Below are 13863 nucleotides of genomic sequence, written 5' to 3'. Positions count from 1 at the left end.
CCTGACAAAAATCATACAACTAATAAGAGAGAGAATGGGTATTTGAATCCAGATTACCAAGGATATTACCTCCTGCCTGTTTATTCACAGTGAAGCCAATTTCTGATAACCCAAGATGAAGAACGTGGAAACAGACTACCATTTGTTAAGTGCTTAATACTTATGAAGGCTTTACATAAAGGATCTCAATTATCCATTACAACATTGTCAAATAAGCAAACTGCAGATCCAAGAAGGTAAGTTTGTGCAAGGTCACAAACCTGGCAACTGAGTTTGAATTCCCCCACCTCCAGCTTATTAGCTGCTCCCTAACACCAATAAATAGCATTTTACAGCTGAAAAAATACATCCAGCACAGGGTCACACATCTAATCAGAGGCGAAGTCAGAATTAGAACCCAGGTTTCCTGACTCTACTGGGCTGGATGGATGCTATTTTAGTCCCTGTTTTCTGGGAGAATCATGGAACCCTGACTTCTTCCCTGTTTGTAACAATTTCCTTAAAACTAGCGCTACTCCTGAAGGGTGAAACTGACTTCCAGAGTTTCAGCTGTGGCTCCAGGCCGTCTTCTTTGGCAGCCCTCTGCTGACATTCTGCTGATGCTCTGCTGATGCCCACCCTGTGATGTAGTCCTCCCCCCACCCACTTTTCCAACCCACTATTCTGCTGCCACTACATCCACAGAATTAGGTACTCTGTGTCAGCACAAATCCCATTTCCCCTGCCTACTTACAGTTTTCTCATCCTCAGTAAAGAGGCCCCATCTGTTTATCCAGCTCCAATGGCCTTCCCTCATGGTTTAGCCAAAATCAAAGCCCCTCTGCCATGCCTCTTAGAAGTCCTGTTAGTTATTCCCTAAACGCAATCCATTTTACTCATTCCCCTATCCTAGCCTTCCCTCTCTGGATGTAATCAACTCAAGGATGACAGGGTTGCTTTTCTCCGGCTCTATCTTTTTGGTTTGAATTAGGCTAAGGGTAATAATACCCCTGGTTACTTCTTTGGCCACAAATTAATTTTTCTCATATATTAATGCATTCTTTCAAAAAAGCTTTAGCTGAAACACACCCAAAATGTCTGGATGAGGTGACATATGAAGCATGTGTGGGATTAATTGGACCATCTGGCCAACACCAGGGCCCTGAGTGAGGAAAAATGTAGAAAAGATGCTACCTAGCAAGGTGGGACATCATCACCAGGGCCCTGTGATGCTGAGCAGAGGGCTGAAAGAAGGGCAGGGATCTCAGACTGTCTTTACTTCATAATTGACAGGGGCAGAAGATCTCTCCCAGAAAGGGAGTGGGAGGCAGGGCATTTAGGCACAGAAAGGAGAAGGGCCAACATCTAGAAATAGAGGAACATAAAGAACTGATGACATTTAGGAGAGAACTGACAGGACTTGCAAGGAATAATAGGCATGAATTTATCAATCCCTAGTGTCATAGGATTGGAAGGGCCCTCAAAGCATTCAGGCAAAATTTCAATCCCACTGTACTAACAACATTTCTTCAAGAGGGTGGCATCTCTCTAGTTGACTACTTCCAGCAATGGGAAATGCCCAACCTTAGGAAATCAAGATTATGGCGGTGTGAGTGAAATTCAATTAAAGTTCAATTCATTTTCAATTCAACAAATATCTATTGAGTACCTAGTATGTGCCAGACACCTATATAGGCGCAAGATTGTAAGTAGGAATAATATAGGCATGACCCCTGCTCTTTGGATCTTATAATGTAATGTGAAAGAAGGATACATAAACACGCAAGTAGAGTAAAGGAAGTAGAGGGTGTGGCTCAAACACAAGCTGGGGTACCTAATACGGAGTAGGGCATCTAGGAAGTCTTCATGGACAACGCAGCGTCCGTTCACGGTGAGGCTTGAAGAATGTGAGGAGTTGGCTGAGTGCAGGGTAGAGGGACCCACGGGCGTGAGAGAAATCGGGTGCTTAAAGCTTCCTAGCTTCCAAAGAAGTTCAGAGTGTTGCAAGAAGGTGGAGTCGAGACTTGAAGGGCCTTTCGAATAACGTTGAGTGTAGGCTTAATTCTGGAGGCAACGGAAAGCCTGTGAAAGGTTTTAAGCAGGAAAAGCGCCCTCTGGCTACACTGGGGGAGATGCTGCGTTACCCGGGGGTGGCTTGAAGGAGGCCAAAATCCGGGATGGGAAGGCCTTGATAGCCCAAGGGTTATGACCAAAAGTAAAGCGCTCCTCTATGACAAAACCGAGACAGAAAAAAAGGGATAAAGTTCAGAAAGCGGTGGGAAGGTCTCCTCCATCTTCTCTCACCTTCGCTGGGCAAACCAAAGCACCTCCCCCTCGGTTTGTCCCATCACCACAGAGCGTGGGCGGGAGGATAGTTCCACGCCCTTCTTCTCAGGTAGGAAAACTGAAGCCCAGAGTCTCGAAGTGGAGGCCCGGGAAAAAAAGAGAATGGAAATGGCCTCCCAAGAGGCTGCCTGAAGTCACGCACGATCCTTCGAGGGTCCGCGGCCTGCCCCATTTCTATCAGCCACCCCCATCCAGCCGCCTTTGCTATGGAAACAGTCCTCCCACCCACCTCAGCATCTCCGCTTATTCAATGCACCCTGGGAAATGCAGTTCATCTCTAGTTACCTGCCCGCGGCATGAGCCCACTCCGCGTCCTTAAGGGACTACAAGTTCCAGAAGGCTGTGCGAAAACTCCGGCGGTCTCTGGGGGATGTGGTCTTGGCGGAGAGACTGAGGGACCGGCGGGCGGGGCCGAAGAGTGAGGGGTGGAAGGCACCACCTAGTGGGCGGCCTCCTGGGCGGGGCCTGGGCCGTCATTGGCTACGGCGGCGCAGAGGAGGCGGGGTCAGAGGAATGAGGCGCGGAGCTGTTCGCCGCTCCAGGTGCTGAGTCCGAGGGAGGCTCGGGACGCGAGAGCCGCGGTCTCGCCGCCGCCTCCGCCGCCGCAAGAGCCACTGCCGGGAAGACGGGGCCGTGAGGAGCCCGGAGGAGCTGGGTGCGCTGCCAGACTCTGACCGCCCTCCCGCCTCTCTGAGGTCTGTGCTGCTCGGTTCGCTTTTGTTTTATTGGGGAGAGAATGAATTGAGGCGTGAGGGGGCCTGGGGAGTTGATGGGACCGTCCTCACCGCCCTCAAGACCATCTGTCCCGGAGAGCTGCTGACTGACTCCTCGCGGGCCTCCCTGTGGCCTGGCGCCTGAAGTCGGAACAGCTTGGGTTAGTTTTTGTTTTATGGTGGAGCGGGCTCTCGAGTGCGAGGGAGAAGGGCTGGGGGACTCCCTCCCCCCATCTCTCCTGAGAGGATGTTGAGAGCTGGGAGCCTCCCTCCCCCTGTACCTGAAGTCTAAGCTGCTTGGATTGTTGAGGATGGGAGCAAGTGTTCTGGGATGAAAGGTTCGGAGGCAGAGGGACCCTTCCTCACAACACCTCTGCCGCTTGAGGTTACAAAGGAGGTCTGGGTGTGATGGATGAGACCGCGGGACTCCGCCTCCTCTGCTCAGCCCCTCCTGGGGCTGTTGAGGATGTCGGCAAGATCCTTTCCGTGCCCACTCCTCTCTTGAAACCTAGGGTTTTGTGAAGAGGGGGGACGGGATGAAGATGGAGTCAGGGGACTCTTCCCCTTCCCACCTGGACCCGCCTAGGTTATGGGGGAGGGGATTGGGATGCGAGGGGCAAAGGCGGAGAGACCCCTCCCCACCCTGCTCCGAGTCGCTAGTGCAAGAAAGCACTGACGGATTCTCGGGGTCCTCCACGCTCGCGGCTCCGCACCTAAGGTGGCCTGGGGGTGGAGTGCGCGGTGGGGGAAAGCAAGAGGGGCTGAGGGACTCCTCCTGACCTCTCCCCACCCAGGCGCTATCTCCCAGGCCCTCTCTACCTGGGTCCAGGCCAGGGGCCAGAAGTCGAGACGACCCTCCCTGTCCCGCCCCGCCCAGGGGACCCGGGCTCCTGCACCGCGGAAGAGAGCCAGACCCTGATGGGCACGTGCGGGACGGGGCGGGTCCCTCTCAAGCACCCCGGAGCTCCGGGCAGACGCCTCCCGCGCCCACAGCCCCTCGGGGATGCTCCACTCCGCGCGGGGCGCGCCCTAGATCCGGCCGGGAGACCTGCGTCCGCAGCACGCGGCGGCCGCTCCGGCGCTAGGCTTCCGCGCTCTGCCTCGGCATCCGCTGGAGGACAAAGCGGCAGTCGCCGCACTGGCGTGCCTGCGCCACGGGCTGGGCGGGGGGCGCGGCCGGGGGAGGGGGGCTTCGGGTGCGGCGCGAGGAGCTTCTGCGGAAACGTGCCAGGAGCTGGGCTGGAGACAAAGCGTGCTCGTTCCTCGCGGGCCCGCGCAAGCCGGGATGGAAAATCCCGAGGGAGGAAGCGGCTGCGCCCCGGCAGGGCACTATGCCCCACACCCTTCTCCGCACACCCCCGCCGGACCGGCGCCCAGGATGTCGTGTGTGCGATGGTAATCAGGGTCCCTTCTGGGGGTCGTTCAAGACCTGTGGCCAGGAGGACGTGGACAGGTCGGGGCTCCGCCTGGCGAGGAAGGGCCAGGGTTCAGGAGGCGTGAGTGGGCCAGGGTCCCCAGGGGCATCCTGACTGGCCCCCCAAGCTCCATCAGCCGTGTTAGTTCAAATCTGATTCCGGGGTTCAAGTGTGTTTATATATGTCACAGTGTAAGTGTTTGCACGGGTGATGGTGTAGGTCAGAGTGTGAGTGTGAATGTGTGACTGGGTGAATGTGCCAGTGTGTGCTCCAGTGTTCACGTGTGTGTCGTGGTGAGCTTATGCATCTGGCTGAGTGTGTGTGAGAAGAGGAACCACTTACTGCTGGCCTTGAACGTTGGGGGTGGAAGCAGAGTAGTCACCCCTTCCACTCTTAAGCCACAGCAGTGACATAGGGTCCCAGTGGATGCCCCCAGTGGGCAAGTATCTTCAGGCTGCCTTGGGCCTAGCCTGCATGCCTGGGTGTGGCCCAGAAAGTGGGACATCACATGTATGTGGAGCCTCTTCAGCCCTTCTGGAATCTCAGGTCTGACGCTAACATCCTTACCAGTGCCCTGCCCTTCCCGTCCCTCAGAAAACTTATCCTGCTGTAATGGGCTGCCCTGAGGACCAGAATTCTGCACCCACACACACACCACAGGCTGCCAAGTGGGTCTTGGAGGGCTCATCATTGGAGTCCCTTATGATGTGGGTGCCAGATTGTGGCAAAGCAACTTTTGTCACTTTGGCCTCTGCATCTGGAAGGACTGTGGAGCTGGGGTTGCTTGTCAGTAACAGGTGGCCTCTCAAAAATACCAGATACACTTACAGAGAGGGCATGAGTGTGACACAGAGACACTACTATGGGTAGACACCCCTGGAGGATGAGGATGGCCCTCCCAGACCTGCCCACTCCTAGCAAGTGACTTCAATTTCATAGCACTTTTATGGCAAAGGTGCTCTGTCACTCTGAGATCATCCCCACGGAGAGACCCCTTTTGCAAAAGATGAGGGGCTAGACTTCCAGCGCAGTTACCAGACAGTAGCATCACCATCCAGCCCAGACTGCCTGGTCTGGTCTCCACAAGTATTCACTGCCAGTATCCACAGCGGCCTCTACTGGACAGAAGTTAAACCAAGCCAAAATTTGGCAACTAACACTCCCTCGTGGTGTGGAGGCTCAGGGTGGGTGTGGGCATTGTTAGGTAAAAACCCCTAACTCTTCTATGTGGGGGCTCTCTCTCTGCCTTTGGAGTCATGAGTTGATGGACTTGTCTGCAGTTCCTTCAAGCAGTGGGACTGTCACTGTCCTCGCCCTTATGGAAATATTTAAAGAGGGCCTAAAAGACTTTGTTCAAGTTTCTGTCCAATTGAGGGTGGGCATCAAATCCATTTATGAGGAAAATGCAGGGAAAACATTTATCAAACTCAAGGACATTTAGGGATCTTTCCTGTATCTTCCTCTCCCTCTAAAATTCTTTTCTCCTTTCTTTCCTATTCCACTTTTGTCTTCCTCACTTCATTATTAGTCAATAACACATTTTTCAAGGATAAACCATATTTTCTTTGTTGACAATGTGCCCAGAGAATGCAGATATCAGGAGGCTATTACTAAATGCAAAGAGCTGGCAAGTGCTGGTTCTTGCAGGCCTTATGGGCGTGGGGGAAATGGATGAGACGTGCTTAGTCTTAAATGCCCACCTGATGACAGTTGTCTCTTCTCCTGGAGTTGCTCTGAAGGGATTTCACACAGCCACAAAATCTTTAGAACCCCTAAAAGGGAAGGAGGTATTTAAATACCTGGTATTGTTCTTACTTTAGCATCCATGTTATTTGCATTGAACTACGTGACTCGGTATCATAAAGTAAAAATAAGACTTAATCTCTTCCTTGCCTGTTCGGAAAGTGATTGCATATGTGTGTTGTGTTCTGCATTGGAGAATGAAAAGCTAAACTGTCTCATAAATTGAGCCACCTGCTTATCCTGATTAGAGAATGGTGCTTAACATCACCGATGGGCAATAACATTATTTTATGTTTCTTTTAATTTGTACCTGAATCTCTTTGTCTTGTAAAACCTTTCTTCATGTTCATACATTATTACTTTCACTTGAGGTTAATCAAGAATGTTTAATCTTTGTACTAAAGCCAAACAAATTAAATATCAGCAGATACAGGAAGATGTGGGTGGCATTTCTGTTCTTGGGCTCAGAAAAATCCTTGGAGTTCATAGGAGAGAAGGAAAGGGCCTGAAGATTCGGTAAACCTTATGGATGGTGTTAATGGGTTTCTGAGGAGGAGAGGCTCCTCAGAATTTTCCAGGAGCGCTGGTCATGTTGAAGAGTCTAAGTATGCATGCATGTGGCTGGCATGCATGTTGGGAGAGAGACTGCAGCCTTTGTGATTTCTAAATCCGCATACTAACACAGCCTTTCTGGGGAAATCCCCCGGGTCCCTCCTGCTCCCTCAGGCAACCAGCGGGCGCTAAGGAATGGAGCTGTCCAAGGTTCTGGAGCTCTGGACTCAGCCACACCCCAGTGGGAAGGGAGGATTTTAGTGCATGGAGCAGAAGCAAGCTCTGAGGACCACCACCTCTACGAGGATTTCCCCAAAGCTCATCACAGAATGGAATAGGAGGAAACAGAACAGTAGAGGCTTTTACTGCATTGCTCCGAATGAACCCATCAGCAATCCCTATTTAAAGAATTATGAGCTAATAGTAAGAGGAAACATTTCTGAGTCAGGCTTTTCACATGTAAGAATGTATTTAATCCTCACAGTCCTATGAGGTAGGTGGTGGTGTTATTCTCACTTTCAAGATGAGGAAATGAAGCTTTGAGAGGAAAGGGGCTTGCCCATGGTCACACTGATCAGAAGAAGCAGAGTTTAGGTTCCAACTTGAATCTCTTAAACCCCAGACTCTCCTCCTTACCACTATTTTTTTTTTCTACTGCTATTGTAGAAGCAAAATTGAAGTACTGGAGTGTCTTATATGAGATTCTAACCAAATGTTATTGGAATGGGATTGGGGACCAGCTAAGATTCAGACATAAATCACAGAGAGTCCTTTCAAATTCAGCAAGGATATTGCCACATACTTTACATCTTATCCTGACAAAAGGCTTGTTACCTGAAACTCATTACCGAAGAAGGGGAAAGGGGAGTATAATGACCCTCATGGCCAGTGGCCCAGGGTTTTCTTTCCAATGTGGAACAATTTCACAGGAATCCAAGACTGGATGGCAACAAAATGTGTTTTAATAATCTTCAAAAATGGGAGGAAAAAAACAAGAGGAGGCTGTTATTATTTGACAGAGTACATACAGAGCCAAAGAAAAAGGGCTTCTCTTTATTTACTAGCATTCTGTTCCAATGCTGAGGAGGACACTTGCATATTGTTAAGAGGCTCCTTCTATATGTTCCCACTCTCAGACTTTCACAGCAAAGTCTCTAACACTAAAATAAAAGTTTTCACTGTTGTGAGTCTTAACTAATTTCAGCAAATCATCACATTCCTGCACTTACGTCATCACAACCAATGTTCTGCCTTCCTATATGGCTGTAGGACTCCTGAAGGTGGGCAGGCTTGGGGCTTGGTGGGCTTAGGCCACATGTCCTCTGGTTCTCCCAGGATGGCAGTGCCAACTGCCCCAATCTTGCCACACACACACAAGGGGCCTATACCTGATAACTCTGTACTGAATGAGGATTCCGTAACTGTAGGTTTGGGTGTCTAAAGAGAAAAGAGAGGAGTAGACCTGTGCTTTTTCTCCTCTACCTAAACCTCAGTCTGCACAACACCCAGATAGGGGGCCTGGCCTTCTAAAAGAAATGCTTCACATCAAGCTGGGTCTCCATTCCATTTCGAGCGATTCCTTTCCCTTCTAGGTTGGGGCTTTGCAGGGCTCTGACGCATGGAGCAAAGGCTGCTGTTGCTTTTCCTGAGGGCACTTGGAGGCCAAGGACCCGGCTCCCATTCTGGGTCTGCTCTGACTCATATGACCGCAGACAGATTTGATTGTTTTCTTATTTGGAGTCATTAATTAACTCTCCTCAGCATCAGAACAGCATGTAATAAGAAGGAGGCCGTTTGAGGGGGTCTCCAGGCAGCCATGCCTACAGCTGAGCACCATCTCTTTTGCTCACAGGATCAGGAAATGGTTTTTAATCCTGGCTATAACCTTCAGGAAGCTTAGATTATCAAGATTTTAGGCCAATAGGAGAAAGGAAATAAAAGTGTAATTAATTGCTAAGGCTGCTATAGTTATTCTGGCAAAAACTGGGAGGCCCAGGAGTCCTTCAAAGAGGAAGTGGATTTTCATTCATTCCACAAACAGTTTTTGTGCCTGAAATGTGCCAGGCATAGAGACAGGTGTAGGAAACACACCCAAGGATAAGGGATAAGCCCTGTCATACAAAAATCTTGATTGGAAAGAGGAAACAGATACAGAAACCCTGAAAAGAGTGTGCCCTGTAAGCAAAAAGCTTTTTAGAAGTGGAAAGAACCATAATAATCATAAACCATCATCTCCTTTTTAACATGAGGAAGGAGGCTGAGGGAAGTTGAGGGTTACCACTGGCCACAGTCCCGTTAGTGTGGAGATGGATTAAGAACCAGGTTTTATAGCTCCTAAAGCATGTTCTTTCCACTGTCCTAAACTGCTGCTCTATTCATTAAATTATCCAAAGGGCACATTTCCATTAACATAGCCTTCTTTGATCCAATCTTCATGCAAACCTAAAGTTAAAGTTGAAATAGAAACAAACAATAGATGAAATAGGAAAAAGAGAATGCCCATTTATATCTGTGTTGTCCAATACAGTAGCCACATGTGGCTATTGAGCACTTGAAATGTGGCTAGTCCAAATTGAGATGTGCTGTAAGTATAAAATATACACCAGAGTTTGAAAAATTACTATAAGAAATATAAAATAGCTCATTAATAATGTTAATATTGATCACAGGTTGAAACATTTTGGATATATTGAATTAAATAAAAGATATTATTAAAACTAGTTTCATTTGTTTCTTTAAACTTTTTTGATGTGCCTTCTAGAAAATTTATAATTGCATATGTGGCTTGCATTTATGACTCACGTTATGTTTCTAGTGGACAGTGCTAAAGTCCTCCCATTTAGGAGGAAATTTTCTTTCTGAACTGAGGCATTTAACAAACTAGGTTCTGTAATCAGTCAGCCTGAGATGAATCCTGACTCTGCCATTTGGGCTGTGTGACCTTGGGCAAATTGATGAATCTTTCTATGCTTTCATTTCCTCACCTGTAAAATGAAGATGATAACAGAGCCTGCTTCCTCAATTGTGAGTTAAATCACTAAGAACAGTGACTGGTACATAGCAAGTGTTCAATTAATATTAGCTGTTGTTTTTATCAGAAGGGGCTTATAGAATCTTGCAAGATGGGGCAACAAGAAAGAGAACAAGCAGACAATTTTCAGATAAATGAAGCAAAAGATTTACTACTAGTTAAAACATGATTGAAAACACTTGCTAAGTATAAGCTCATGAATTACCTTGATGTGGCCCCGATTTTCCGGCAGATAATGATACTGAGGAACGATTTCAAGCTATCTACATAAGCATACAATGAATAAATAAGTTAGCTAACTGCATCATGCACAGGTCTTGACCTCTGCTAATGAGTTAAGGAAGAGAATGATTCGAGGGTGCTTGTAACAGATAATCCAAGAGCTCTAAGTCTCTTGGATTCCAAGATTCCTCAGGAAATGAGAGTCTTGTGCCCTAGGAGAAAGATCCTGAACAAGAGTCAGACATACAGGAGGTCAAAGCTGCTCTGCCACCCATTGGCCTTGATCAAGACACTGAGTATCAGTTTCCTCTTCTGTAAAATGGAGATGGTACCATCCCCCTTACAGATTATGGTGAGGACTAAATTGGATAATGCAAATAAAACACCTAGTACATAGTAGGCACTCAAAAAATGGTAGCCAGGACTAAATGGGATTTCAGGTATTCTTTAATAGAGTATTTTCTGTCCAGAATCTCCATGGTGTTTTCTACAAGTCCACTGCTTCATTCCCCATCTTTGCTTGGTCCCTGAGGAGGTTGAAAGGACAGTTTCATCTGATTAAGTGTGTCTACACCAAAATGTAGGGTTTCAGTAACTTTGGGCACACTACACACTTTTTCATGTTCTCTCTGTCCCATTAACACACGTGAGTTTCTTCTACTGGGATGATGAAGCAAGCAGCATAACGAGCATCGTTCTCAGTCATGTTTATCTTGAAGTTCTGACATTCTGATCTTAGTGTTTAGAGCACTTTACATGCAGCTTTGCTTTAAAAATAAAGGGACACAACTCCAGAAACCATAGCCTGAGGAGAACCATGTTCTCCTGCCTCATAGAGCAGGCTGTGGGTCCCTTCATTGCACAGCTCTGATGGAGCACATTGTTGCTGTCCTTGACCATCTCTTCTGAAAGCTTGACTTCTGGATCAAAGAAACATGTTAAGCTCAGCAAAGACTTATGTTAACAGAGCATGTTGGACCCCCTAGAGAAAACAACTCAGACTAGTCCCACAGGAAGTGCAGGGATCCCTGGAATTGTTTTAGAAGGTCAAAATGTTTTACATGTGTTTTACATGGTCAAAGTGTGGTGGGTGGATTGACATGAGAAGGAACCTGGAGGTGGGCTCACCCCTGCTTCTGTTGAGAGGCCCCCGACTTCCAGGGGCATAAGTACCAGGGCTAAGTTCTTCTGGGGTAGGGTCTGGTCTTGACATGTATTTTTCCCATCCACTCACTCTTTTGTTCACTCAACAAATGCTGAATGGTGCATAGCTGGGGTGGGGGCATTTTGAGAAAGCTTGCTGTAGAGGATCCCAGGGTCTAGCTGAGGAGAGGAAAGACGTCCATGTGCAGAATCAACCAAGGAACAAGGGCTGAAGTAACCACAGGAGGCCTTATTAAGGCAGGTTGGCTACGGCCGTGGGAAACTTGTGGATCCCAACCAGGTGGACCTGAGTCTGAATCTAAGCTTTACCATCAAATGCGTGGCCTTGGGCAAGTGCTTTCACCTTTCTTAGCCTCATTTTCCTCATCTGGGGCAATAAAATCTGCTTTTCCTGGGCTGTTATGGCCATTACATGGCAACATATAGAAACATTCTTAGAACAGTACTAACCCTCCTTTATTGAGTACTTACAGTGTGTCAGGCATTGTGCCCAGCACTTTATAGGCATTAAAAAGCTACCGTTATTATCTCTATTTTATAACTGAGGAAAGCAATGCTCAGAAACTTTAAGTAATTTGCCCAAAGTCACACAGGTGCTAGGAGATGGGAGCAGGACCCCAACCCAGCCAATCTGACTGAAGACTGCTCTTAACCACTGTGGTCACTGCCTCTCTGGTCCAAGGTCAACAGGCACCAAATAGCTTATTTTGGAGGAGGGTGAGGTGATTTGTGGGTCAGCTTGTGGAGAGGTCTTCTGTTTGATTTTCAAGGGTGGGTACAATATGAAGAGGCTCTGAGGAGTGAGTAGGGTGAGGAGGGGAGGCAGGGAAAAGCTGTGATCAAATGAACAGGGCTGGGCATGCCAATGATGTGTTCTGTGGGCCCTGAAATGGAGAAGAAGGTTTCAGTAGGAAATAGATGTTTGGAAAGAAGGATTTGGAAAGCCTTGAATATCAGGCAAACAAGTGTTATAGAGCCAAAAAAAAATCATAGGCAAAGGAAGGGATGTGAAATTTGAAACCATCAGTTTGGGGCATCTCATTGAATTTGGGCATTTTGTTGCAGTATGGAGCATGCTCACCAAGCACTCAAAGCCAGAGCTTGTGGAAGACGTGGCCAGACAGCACCACCGTCTAGTATTCCTACCAGTGCTCTTCAGTTTTCAAAGACTATGCATGGCCTTTTCTTTCATTTGGTCTTCACAAAAGCCCTAGGCTGTTGCAGGGTGAGAGGTCTGCTTCAAGGATCACTGCCTGTGGCAGGTAACATGAACTGCCAGGAAGCACAGATGCCAGGCACAGCTGCAGTGCCAAAATCCAGGCAAAAAGCTTAGGAGGGTTTTTTCTGCAAGGGAGGAGGCAGAAGTCTTGCCCCCTGAGCTGAGGCCTTTTCTCTGTGCTCCGGGAGGCCGGCACTGTTATCCTTTGGTCTATGATTCTCCAGTGACACCCCTGAGTGGCTGCCTCCCAGGGTGACTGCTGTGAAGACCTGAGTCAGGGTCATTGCAAATCCCACAGCCCTTTCTGAATGCAGCACCTGTCAATCATGGCCTCCTCCCATGCAGAGAGCTTGTTTCAGAGATTTTTCTGGATTTGCCATGTTGAATTTATTCTGCTTATTTCTCTGCAAACCGCAGGGACTGGAAACCAAACCCTATTCTCCTTAGGCTGGTTAGAAGGAAATCTATTTTTTCTAATGGCAGCAATTGCTACTGACCACCAGATTTCTTTCCATGACTACACTTCTAATAGCAATGGAAAATAAAGGCAGGAAGAGAGAGGGACACAGATGTAGCACTTCTTCCAAGAGGCACCTGCAGTGAAGGATGTAAGGCAGTGGAGAGGTAACTTTCACAGCTATGAGAGAGTCCCTTGATAAGTAAAGGAGGAGTTTTGACGTGCAAGATGATAGAAGATGAAAGAAATCATGGTGCCGCGTTGTTTTCTCTGGAAAGTCATGCTAGGTTTCCAGATTCCCTCCACAGCTCTGGAGGGATAAATACATGGGTTGGCAAGGCCACACAGATTTTGACAAGTTGTCCAAGGATAAGTCCCTAGTGATTATAAACATATCACTAATGAGAAATGACAAACACTTGGTAATGAAATGTTAAGGGCTCATCTGGCTATTGACCCCAGTAATGATTGATGTGTATCAGCACACACTGAACACCACAGGGTGGAATGGTGACTTCTGAAGAATAAAATCAAATTGGGAAATCAGAATAATAATAATAGAGGCACGGATGTTTGCAATGGTTGGGTATCAGAAGGTGGTTACTTCAGAGGAGCTTTACCAGCTAGGTCCCTTTTACCTGATCGTTCTGACCCCAAGGCTCTGACATGTCAATTCTTAGATGTTCCTGTGATCAGCCCCCAGCACAGGGTCTGGCACACAGTAGATGTCCAGCAAGTGTTCACAGCTTGCTCATGCACCTGGCACCTACTCTGTGGTAAGCCCTGTGCCAGGCATTGGAGAGATGGAAGTGAATGCGACACAGTCCCTGTCCTTAAGGGGTTAGTCAATTCTAAAATAGAACAAGGAGCACAGTGTAGGAAATATGCAAATGAACATGGCCACCTCATAATGTTCCCTTCTAGGTGCTTCCTCCCACCTCTGGAATAATGTAGCCCAGCAGGTGAGCCAAACTGGGATCTCATAAATACTGCCAACCTTATCTCTCGTCAAGTCTGAGCAG

The 13863-nt window shown here is 47.9% G+C and overlaps 1 protein-coding gene across 1 annotated transcript in view; it reads left to right on the top strand.

Annotated features, from left to right (window-relative positions):
* The first annotated feature begins 2818 nt into the window (after positions 1-2818).
* Positions 2819-13863, top strand: part of SMPD3 (sphingomyelin phosphodiesterase 3) — an 85396-nt gene continuing 74351 nt past the window's right edge. Inside the window, exon 1 of the mRNA XM_014827624.3 lies at positions 2819-3020. The gene's annotated coding sequence lies outside the window, so the exon portion shown is untranslated. The remainder of the gene's footprint in view (positions 3021-13863) is intronic.

Source organism: Equus asinus, chromosome 28, assembly GCF_041296235.1.
Source record: "Equus asinus isolate D_3611 breed Donkey chromosome 28, EquAss-T2T_v2, whole genome shotgun sequence".
NCBI classification, from domain to species: domain Eukaryota; kingdom Metazoa; phylum Chordata; class Mammalia; order Perissodactyla; family Equidae; genus Equus; species Equus asinus.
This window is presented reverse-complemented; position numbering and strand designations above follow the sequence as displayed.